The sequence below is a fragment of the Rattus norvegicus genome, chromosome 14 (genome assembly GCF_036323735.1).
Source record: "Rattus norvegicus strain BN/NHsdMcwi chromosome 14, GRCr8, whole genome shotgun sequence".
Classification (NCBI taxonomy): domain Eukaryota; kingdom Metazoa; phylum Chordata; class Mammalia; order Rodentia; family Muridae; genus Rattus; species Rattus norvegicus.
Window position 1 is genome coordinate 62,290,254 of NC_086032.1, and position 9,357 is coordinate 62,299,610.

At 47.7% G+C, this 9,357-nt stretch overlaps 1 pseudogene; it reads left to right on the top strand.

Moving 5' to 3' along the window:
• The first annotated feature begins 703 nt into the window (after window positions 1-703).
• On the top strand, window positions 704-1,899 carry Eif4e2-ps1 (eukaryotic translation initiation factor 4E family member 2, pseudogene 1; annotated as a pseudogene).
• The last annotated feature ends 7,458 nt before the right edge of the window (window positions 1,900-9,357 follow it).

Genomic DNA, 9,357 nt, shown 5'->3' on the forward strand with positions numbered 1-9,357 from the left:
AGAAATAGGGCTGCAGTAAGGGGAAAGCCTCTCTTTACCGTCTAGTATAAAGTCTGCTGGGGAAGAACTGTTGTCAGTGGTCCTGCTCACCTGTACACACAGTGTACTCATGCCATCAGCATGCCAAGCTGTGCTTACTAGCACAAGTTAGCACAGTTACGCTTGCAACCAGTGACTTCCCATTTGGAATTAAGGCCACTCCGCAGTAGGGAACACACCTTGAGTGCCTTAAACTTGGGGGAAACCTGTGACTGGTAAGTTCATAGGCACTAGTGGGGAAGGTACTGCTAAGGTTTGCTGAATGGATATAATGTGACTGTCAAATCGCCTTCCAAATGTTTGCATTTGTGCCCACAGATGTTGCTACTGCCAGCCTTTGTCCAGGAAGCTTCGTTTATGCAGCATTGACTGTGGAGACTCCTAGCTGGACAAGTGCTCAGAATAAGTGACTGTTGTAGGTGACAAAGCAGCCCACAGCTCAGCCCTAGATGGAAGTAAAAGACTAAACCTCTGGCCCAGCAGTGGTTTAGCCTTTAATCCCAGCACTCCAGAGGCAGAGGCAGGCAAATGTCTGAGGTTGATTACCTGAGAGCCAGGGCTACATAGAGAAACTGTCTTGGAAAACACACACACACACACACACACACACACACACACACACACACACACACACACACACACAACTGTGAAGCAGTAGTGACAGAGGCGGCGAGACACCTTAAAAGACGGTGACAATGGAGACCATGATCAGAATAAAGAAAGCGGCATGCAGAAAGGTGGTGAGAAGTGTTCAGGTTTGGTCTTGCTGACTATTGTAATGCCATGTGCAGGCCCCCAAGACCTGGGGTCTGTCCACAGCCCCAAGTGACTCTGCCCCCAAATTGTTTCTGATTGGTAAATAAAGATGCCAACAACCAATAGCTGGTTAGAAGACACATAGGCAGGGTTTAGGCTTCATAGGCTTTGGGGCTGGAGGAAAACCATGAGGAGGAGAAGTTAGAGAAGAAGGAGAAGCCACCATGGGTTAGGTGAGCCATAAGAACATGGCCCTGAGGGCTGGCCAATAGGAGTTAAGAGTAGCCCAGATGGTCATAGAATAATAATTTGGGGTTATCAATAGGAAAGTAGAGTCTAATAGCTTAGGTGGTTGCTGTCTCCCCAGCTCTGGTGGTGCTAAAGGCTGTGTGTATCTCATCTGGGAACTGAATGATCAAAGGTGGGGTGGAAACCCTAGGTTGGGATTAAATTATTTGTACAACAGGGAAGGAAGAAACGGTTTGAGCCAAGAGCCAGAGCCACAGCAGGAGGGAGACTATTGTCCCTGGACCAGCAGAGCATCCCTGCAGCGCTTCACCTTTTGGTGCTCTAGGGGACCCCACCCCCTGCATCCCACCAGTTCACAGAGCTATGAGCAGAACATCAGCTGCCTTCACCTCTGTGGAGCAGTTCTGGAAGTTTTACAGCCACATGGTACGTCCTGGGGTCCTGACAGATCACAGTGACTTTCATCTCTTCAAAGAAAGGATTAAACCCATGTGGGAGGATGATGCAAACAAAGATGGGGCCAGGGGATCGTTCGACTTCCGAAGGGCTTAGCTTCCCATTGCCCGGAGAATCTCATCCTGGCCATACTAAGGGAGCCATAATTCTCGTATGGGGAGGAGAGCTGCAGGGCCGTGGTCTCTGTGTGCTTTCAGGAGGACATTATTTCTATAAGGAATAATACCACAAGCAGCCACAGTGCGAATCCAGGATAATCCTCAGCACGTGTTTACCCTACCTCCCAACACCATTATGACCCACACTGACAGCATCAAAACGCCAGGCAGCCTGGACCCCCAAAGGCGCTCTTTTTTTTCTTTTCAAAATCTCTGAAAGCTGCAAGTGAATGTGCCCTGACCCTCTCCCTCTCTGGACAGCACCATCACCGAAGCTGTGTCATTGGAGTCTCTTGTCTGTTGGCACGCTACCTGGAAGACCCTTCTGTCCTGGACGAGAGGAACAGAAGAGTGGGGGCACTTCCCCCTCCCTGCTTGTGCCCTTTCTCCTTCCCTTGAAGCCTCTTGCCAGGCTGGGCCAAAGGTCTGCAAGGATAGCCTCTGGTAGACAGGTCAACACCAATTAAATGTTTTCCTTTAAGAGAAGTGCCATGGACATGGTGTCTCTTCACAGCAATAGAAATCCAAACCAAGACACCCTGCAACGAGAGTTACAGAGACTTGTGAACTGCCATGTTTTGGGAAACCAAACCTGGGTCCTCTACAAGAACACCAATGGCTCTTAACTGCCCAGCCATCTCTCCAGCACATTTCTTTTTTGTTCTGTTGTTGTCATTGTTTTGTTTTGTCTTGTTTTCTGAGACAGGGTCTTGATGTGCATCACATGGCCATGCATGTTAGAATTCTTCCAAGCCATGTTCCCTTCTTTAGTCAGCACAGTGACCTCCCCCTCTGCAGTGCCAACAGAACCCAAATGGTGCCACACCCCTGGATCAGACAAAGAAAAGAACAGCAGAGTAGAAACTTCAGTGTCAGAAAAAATTCTCCTCCTTTCCTCACTCTGTGTCCTTGAGAAAGCTGCCTCACCTTTCTGAGCCTCAGATTTTTCAAACAGGCATGGAAGTGCTCACTGCAGCAATGGCTGCCAGGAAGCAGGGCGCTGTGTACTGTAATCATTACCTAATGTCCTTCTCTGAAGCAAAGGCAAGTGAAGAAGTGAAGCTAGCAGCAGTGGACACAGTCCCATCACTCACTGCAAGCTGCGCTTCACCACAATAGAGCATTTGCTCTTCCACAGCCAAGATCAACAGTGAAAGGGAATTGGGATAATATTGATCCTGAGACAGTTGGAACACTGAAAGTTCACAGAACGCACCAGCTTTCTCACGCTGCCCATTGCCAGCTTTGGCCCTGGGTATCTTGTGGAAAAACCTGAAGACAAAGCCTTATGAACCCTTATGGGACCTTCTCTGCAAGTAAGACTGCCACTCCCTGGGTTCAGGGCTGTTCAACTAATTGATGATGAGAAGAACTAATTAATGATGAGAAGGGCACAAAAGGGCAGCCAGCTGGGAAAACCCAGGTTGGGTCTGTGGAGGGATTTCCAGGCTCAGCCAGGAAGGGACTTCAGAAGCATAGGGCTAGCTTATTGAAAAACAAAACAAAGCAAAACAAAACAAAACAAAACAAACAAAAATTCCCAAAACTTGCCAAAAACTCCTTCCCTAGTCTTCTGTGACTTAGGTGAGCCAGGAGGCGTTAGCATCAGCCCAGCTCCAAGAACCATTGCATCCTTGCTGTGCAGACTGAAGAGTGTCTCTCCATCCACCAATTCACATGATTCTAGGGTCCCAGACTGCCACTGTGTCTAGAGACATGTTCTCAGAAGAGGATTTCATTAAAAGGATAGATTTTAACGAGATCAGGACAGACCCAACCCACTATGACTAGCATCCTTATAAGAAGAAGATAAAATATTTAGTCCAGGCAATCACAGAGGGAAGACATATAAAGACAGAAAGATGGCAGCACCCATGCATCAGGGAGAGCATCTTCTGCTAGGTACTGTCCAGGCCCTGTGAAGGAGGCAGTCTTGCCAACTCCTTTGTCTAAGAACAGAGTCGATGCACACCTGGAGGCTTCCTTGACTTCATTTGTTTTGGTTTTGAGGCAGGGTCCCATTATAGAGCACAGGTTGACCTCGACTCATGATCTTGATCCTGTCTCTACCTCCAGAATGATAAGATGACAAGCATGACAGCAGTTGCCAAGCCATCAGTCGGAGTTCTAGAACAGCAAGTGGCTCGGACCACAGGGACAAAGCCTCAGTGGTGGGGAGGGTGGTGGAGAGTTGCATTTGTACAACCCTCGTAATCTGTAAGTCCCAACCCACCACCAACAAAATGGCCTACCATACAGCCCTATACAGCCCTACCCAGCCCTATTCAGCCCCACCCAGCCTCATCCATCACACTTACCCACACCCTTGTGTTCCTCCTCTAGGCCACCCCAGTCTATAGCCCTGTTTTAGAGTCCAGACAAGAATATGGGCCTGGACACCATCATATAGTATGAGTTACCCTGGACACACGGACACACACACACCTACACCTGAACAATAGTATTTGTTTATGTATCACTGTGATAAGTGTGCAACAGACTTCCTGTATGTTACGTAGAGCCTGTCCCTCAGCCCAGAGGTACTGTTGCCCTGCCTTATTAGATGAAGAAGCTACAGCTCCACACTACCCCCTCTGTCCGTCCTCTGTGTAGAGTGGTGACCCATGGCTCTACATGAGCTGCCATGAGTCAGCATCTTCATCCCAGGAAAATGAGAGGTCATGACAATGAAGACCATCCCCTCCCTAACCTTCCACTCTCCAGACACCAAGCAGTAACAGAAACCCTGCCCTCCAGATTCCCAGGACACAGGGATAGCACATAGACTAAGGAGAAACCGTGGTCTGCACGTCTCTGTGCTGTAACAGTGCTGGGAACAGAAGCAGCCTGGACAGAGCCAGTGGGCCATCGTCTGCCTCAGCCAGCTCATTCCCAGACCCTACATCTCAGTCAGTGCCCAGGCAGTCTGCACTGTGCCAACACCTTACTTCCAAACCAGTCAGCTCCTGCAGGGAGCTCTGAGGACAGTCTCTGATACCATGCACCAGCTGTTGCTTGTCACCTGTGTAGGAACAATACTGGGCACATTTGCTATTTCAACCCATGGTGTGTGTGTGTGTGTGTGTGTGTGTGTGTGTGTGTGTGTGTGTGTGTGCAGGCATGTGAAGGGCAGAGGTTCAGTTCTGTGTCTTCTTCAATTGCTTCTCCTCTTTATTTTCTGAGTCAGGCTCTTGTCGAATCTGTTAAGTACCAATTCGGCTAGACTGGTTGGCCAGCAAGCCCCAGGGATCTACCTGCCCGGCACCGGGGTCACAGGTCCCCAAGCTTGCATAGCAAGTCCTCTACCTATAAAGCCATTTCCCCAGCCCAGATTTCTCTTTAAAATTCACACCCATCCACACCGCACACTCAAAAAAAAAAATGTCTGCTGGCTTTCAGTGTATATTTGAAACACCAGCCTGACAGGTGATTGTTTCTTTGTGGCTTGGCTGCACTATTGAAAAGTTCAAAGGGCTTTGAAGGATATTTTGCTGTAGAATTCTTCTAAGGGAGAATATCAAATCCATGTCAAGGCAGTGGTATGAGGAAATTTCATCAGGGCATTGAGTCCACAGTGAGTCGATCTGGACTGATTTCCAAACCTGTCAACGAGGAGTCAACTTTATGCCAAAGGGCCTTCTGAAAAACGTGGGATCACAAACTTCGAGGACAGCTTAGCCAGTAAGTTGCTTGTCATGCAAGCACAAGAATATGAGTTATATCTGCAGAACCCACACTGTAAAAACTGGGGTTGATGGTACATGTTCGTCATCCCAGTGCTGAGAAGGTGGTGAAAGACAGATTCCTGGGGCCAGCTGAGCATCACTGGGACCAGCTGAGCCTAACTTTTAAATACTGGGTTAATGAGAGGCACTATCCAATAAAGAAAAGATGGATGACACAAGAGGATGCCCTCCACATGCACACACACACACACACACACACACACACACATACACACACTAAGTAATAACAATATTTTTTAAAGAATCAGCAGAACAATAACATGTAGCTGGAGTTCAGAGAGGTGGCATGAAGCACCCTCAGGTACCCAGATCACCAGGAGCCTGGTGTCCTGGTGCCTGATACAAATCCCACATGAAGCATCAGGCACCCTACTGCCTCTGACCAGCTCATCCCAACTCCAGGTGCTTCCCATTGGTTCTGCAACTTGATGAGCTTCCTGGGGTGGGAGGTCTCTGACCTCCCTGGCTTGGTCCACATGGGTGGGTACCCATCAAAGGCTCTGTCTATAGGAGGTCTCAGTGACTTCCCTGACTGACTCTCAGTCAGACTGATGCAAGGGGAAGAGAAGTAGGTAATTCCTTCATGAGCCACAGCTCAACTCTCCAATGAATTATCCCCAGTTAGCAGCAAAGTCTATAGAGATGTGCCTAGAAGAACCTGAGCTCCCTGTAGACGTGGTTCTTGTTTACCTTATTCCTGCATGTTTCCTAAGCACCACCCCCAAACACACCTGTAAATATCTATAAGCTGAGAATGAGGGGCCAGAGAGCTAGCCAACACGTGTCTGACTTGCTAGGAATCCTCCTCCTCTCCTAGAGCACCCCTCTCTTGTCTTCTCCATTTTGTGCAGCTGTCTCCAGGTCATGGTATCCACTCACCTTCGAATAATGTCTAACATTTGTTGCTTCGTTCATTAGTTCATCAACGGCTCCTTTTCATGTGCCAGGCACTGTTCTGGGCACTAAGGATCAATCAAGAAAACACGAGCATGAAAATTCAGCTAAAGTTTGTTCCACCAAAGGTGTTCTGCCTGTCAGAAACTGTCCCAGGCATTGAGGACATGACAGTGGACAGGAAGTCAGCATTCTTGTGTTCCCGATGGGATGAAAAACAGTGAGAGGATAGCAATCTGATGGATGAGATGCTGTTGACCATGACCAGGAGTATCAGGAGCTTGGCAGATGTGTGAACGGACATAGTTTAGGACTCGGTGAAGTAAGCGCATTCCTCCCTGCCCCCAAAGTTCTTCTGTCAAATTCTAGTCCCTCAACTGACAGGACTTGGCGATGAGGAAATGAGGAGCAATGAGGAAATGAAGGTGGAAGAAGCCTTAGGAATAGGGCCAGTGACCCTTCTGCCATGGGAGCACACAGCAAAGAGACAGCTCTTATCAGCTGAAATGCTAAGCCAAAAAGAAACTTCCTGGCACAGAGGACAAAATGGCTACTTATAAGCCAACTAGCATCCCAGAAAACCAAGCTCAGATTTGATAACTGGTGGATTCATTAATTAAAATAGTTCTACAATATGACAGGATACTTGGCCTGCTTTACACACACAAAAAATTATTAGATCTCTTTTAGAAACTTATTATTTCTATACAAATCATTTGAGATTATAATCTGGCTATACTCAAGAAACTTTACAAAAAGAGAATCTGAGATAAAATAAATGACTGGTGATATAAATAAATAAATATATATATATATATATATATATATATATATATATATATCTCCAGTGTGTGTGTATATATATATCTCCATGCACTGTTCTTCCAGAGAACCTGAGTTTGGATGCCAGTATCCACGTAGGGTAGCTTACAACCTATGTGAAACTTCAGCTCCAGGAGATCTCATAAATTTTCATAATTAATAAAAAGAAAAAAAAGAAAATAGCCACCCAGCCCATGTTTGAACTCAGTTCTGCCATTCACCAAGACCCCGCCCACCAGGACCATGTTTCACTACCCACCAAGATTTTGTTTCCCTGCCTGTTGGCCTCTTTCATGGAGTCACTGTGATAAGGGAATGAAATGGAGAGAGAGAGAGAGAGAGAGAGAGAGAGAGAGAGAGAGAGAGAGAGAGCGCTGGCGGAGCAAGGGGAGTGTCTAGGGAAGTGGGCAAGTCTCCCAGCTTAGAAGCTCATTAAAAACAGAGCTGACAGTGACCTGAGCCTGACAGCAGTCAAAGGCAGCAACTCTACCACACCCACCCACCTCCCCCACCCACCCCAAGCTTCCTGAGACACCTGGGACTGGTTCTGCAGGAATTGTCTGCAACGTTCAGTCTGCAACATTCAGATGTCAATATTAATATTCAGACTAAGAAGCAGAGCCACACCCTTCCTGTCCCAGTTCCAAATGGCACAACAGACCCCATGGGTCTCTAGGCCAGTCGCACACACACATAGCCCCATCCAACAACAGACTGTACTCAACGGTGCCTAAAAAGTCATCTTCACTCACATCCAATTAGTATTTGATGATCCATCCATTCAAGGAACATTCGTCCTAACATCAATGTACAGAGTAGGGCTGGGTGAGGCCTAGGGCCCAAAGATGGCCGTGTCACGGGGTGCTTACTCATGCCATGCTGGCTCCTTCTTTTAGAATGTCTTTGGGAGTTTCTACCCCATCGCCAGTTCCCCCTTGCCTTACCTCCTTCCATCTGCCTGTTTTCCATCCCTCAAGGCTAAATTGAAGTCCCATCTCCTCTTGTCCTCCCCCTACCCAAGCCAGATTTAAGACCCTCTGTGCCACGCCCCACTCAGCCCACCTTGTGATTAGCTTAGCTGTGTCCCACAAGGTGGCCATTGGCCTCCTTCCTTCCCGAGATCGCCTTTCCTGCAGATAAATATTGGTCTTTTCTTACATAGACACATTACCAACTCAGTGCTGTGAAATGTAATTAAAGCTTGACAAACATACACGGTGTGGTTATTTTTAATACAGTTTCTTAGGGGTCAAAAATGTGATAAATCTGAGGTTTTGGTCTGTAATATAAAAGCGAGAGTCCTCGCTGCTCATTTGGGAAATACTCAGCTGTAACTATTGTAAAAGGCTGTGGATATAAAATAGTCACTGATGGGAAGCAGGAACTGAGACAACGGCAGTTACAGTGTGCTGCTGTTATGTGTCGATGTTAATAATAATAGCAATGGCATTTAAATTTGTCCAGAAGGCAAGAATGAAAGTCAAGAGACCCGGATTTGCCCTTCAACTATGACTTTCCAACTGTAGCACTTGGGCAATCCCTGTGGATTCCAAGGGATGGCAACCTGTAACTGCAAAGGGAGCTCTGCTTTATCTATGGAAACCATTGTGAGTCACCCTGAAAGTCTGTGACAGGGGGAGTCTGTGACAGGTGGTCTCTCAGAGACACACATAAGCACAGCGTGCCTGACATACCCACTACCAGAACAAACATCAGTTTAATTCAGTTCTGAGCTCAGTAGGTGCCATTAAGACTCAAAGAAAATGGACAAGTCTCCCTCAGTACCTGTGGCTCCGCCCAGCACTTCTCACCCTGCCCCCTACCCTAAACCTCTCCCTCCTGGGGCTGGGCTCCACTGCCCCCTCCACCTTCATAGAGTCTCTTATGTAACTCAGACATTTTGGCTATGTACCCTCCTGATCTCTTGCCTCCTGGCTATCTCCCTTCTTGATCTCTCTCGGACCACTTGCCCGCTCTGTTCTCTGTTGCTCTCCCCTCCTCTCATGGCCCCCACTCATATCTACAGCAAACCCTCTCAACCATATCTTGGAAAAGTCCTATTGCAGGGCCAGAGAAGCCCTCCCTGACCTGCTTACACAGCAGGCTGGCTTGACCTGTGCTTATCTCTGCATTCAGATCACAGCATCCCACAGCCTAGTGTGGCGGCTGCTACACCCATTCCCTGCATTGTCAAGTGAGCTCCAGCCAGGTGAGAACCCTGCTTTAATCATGTAAGA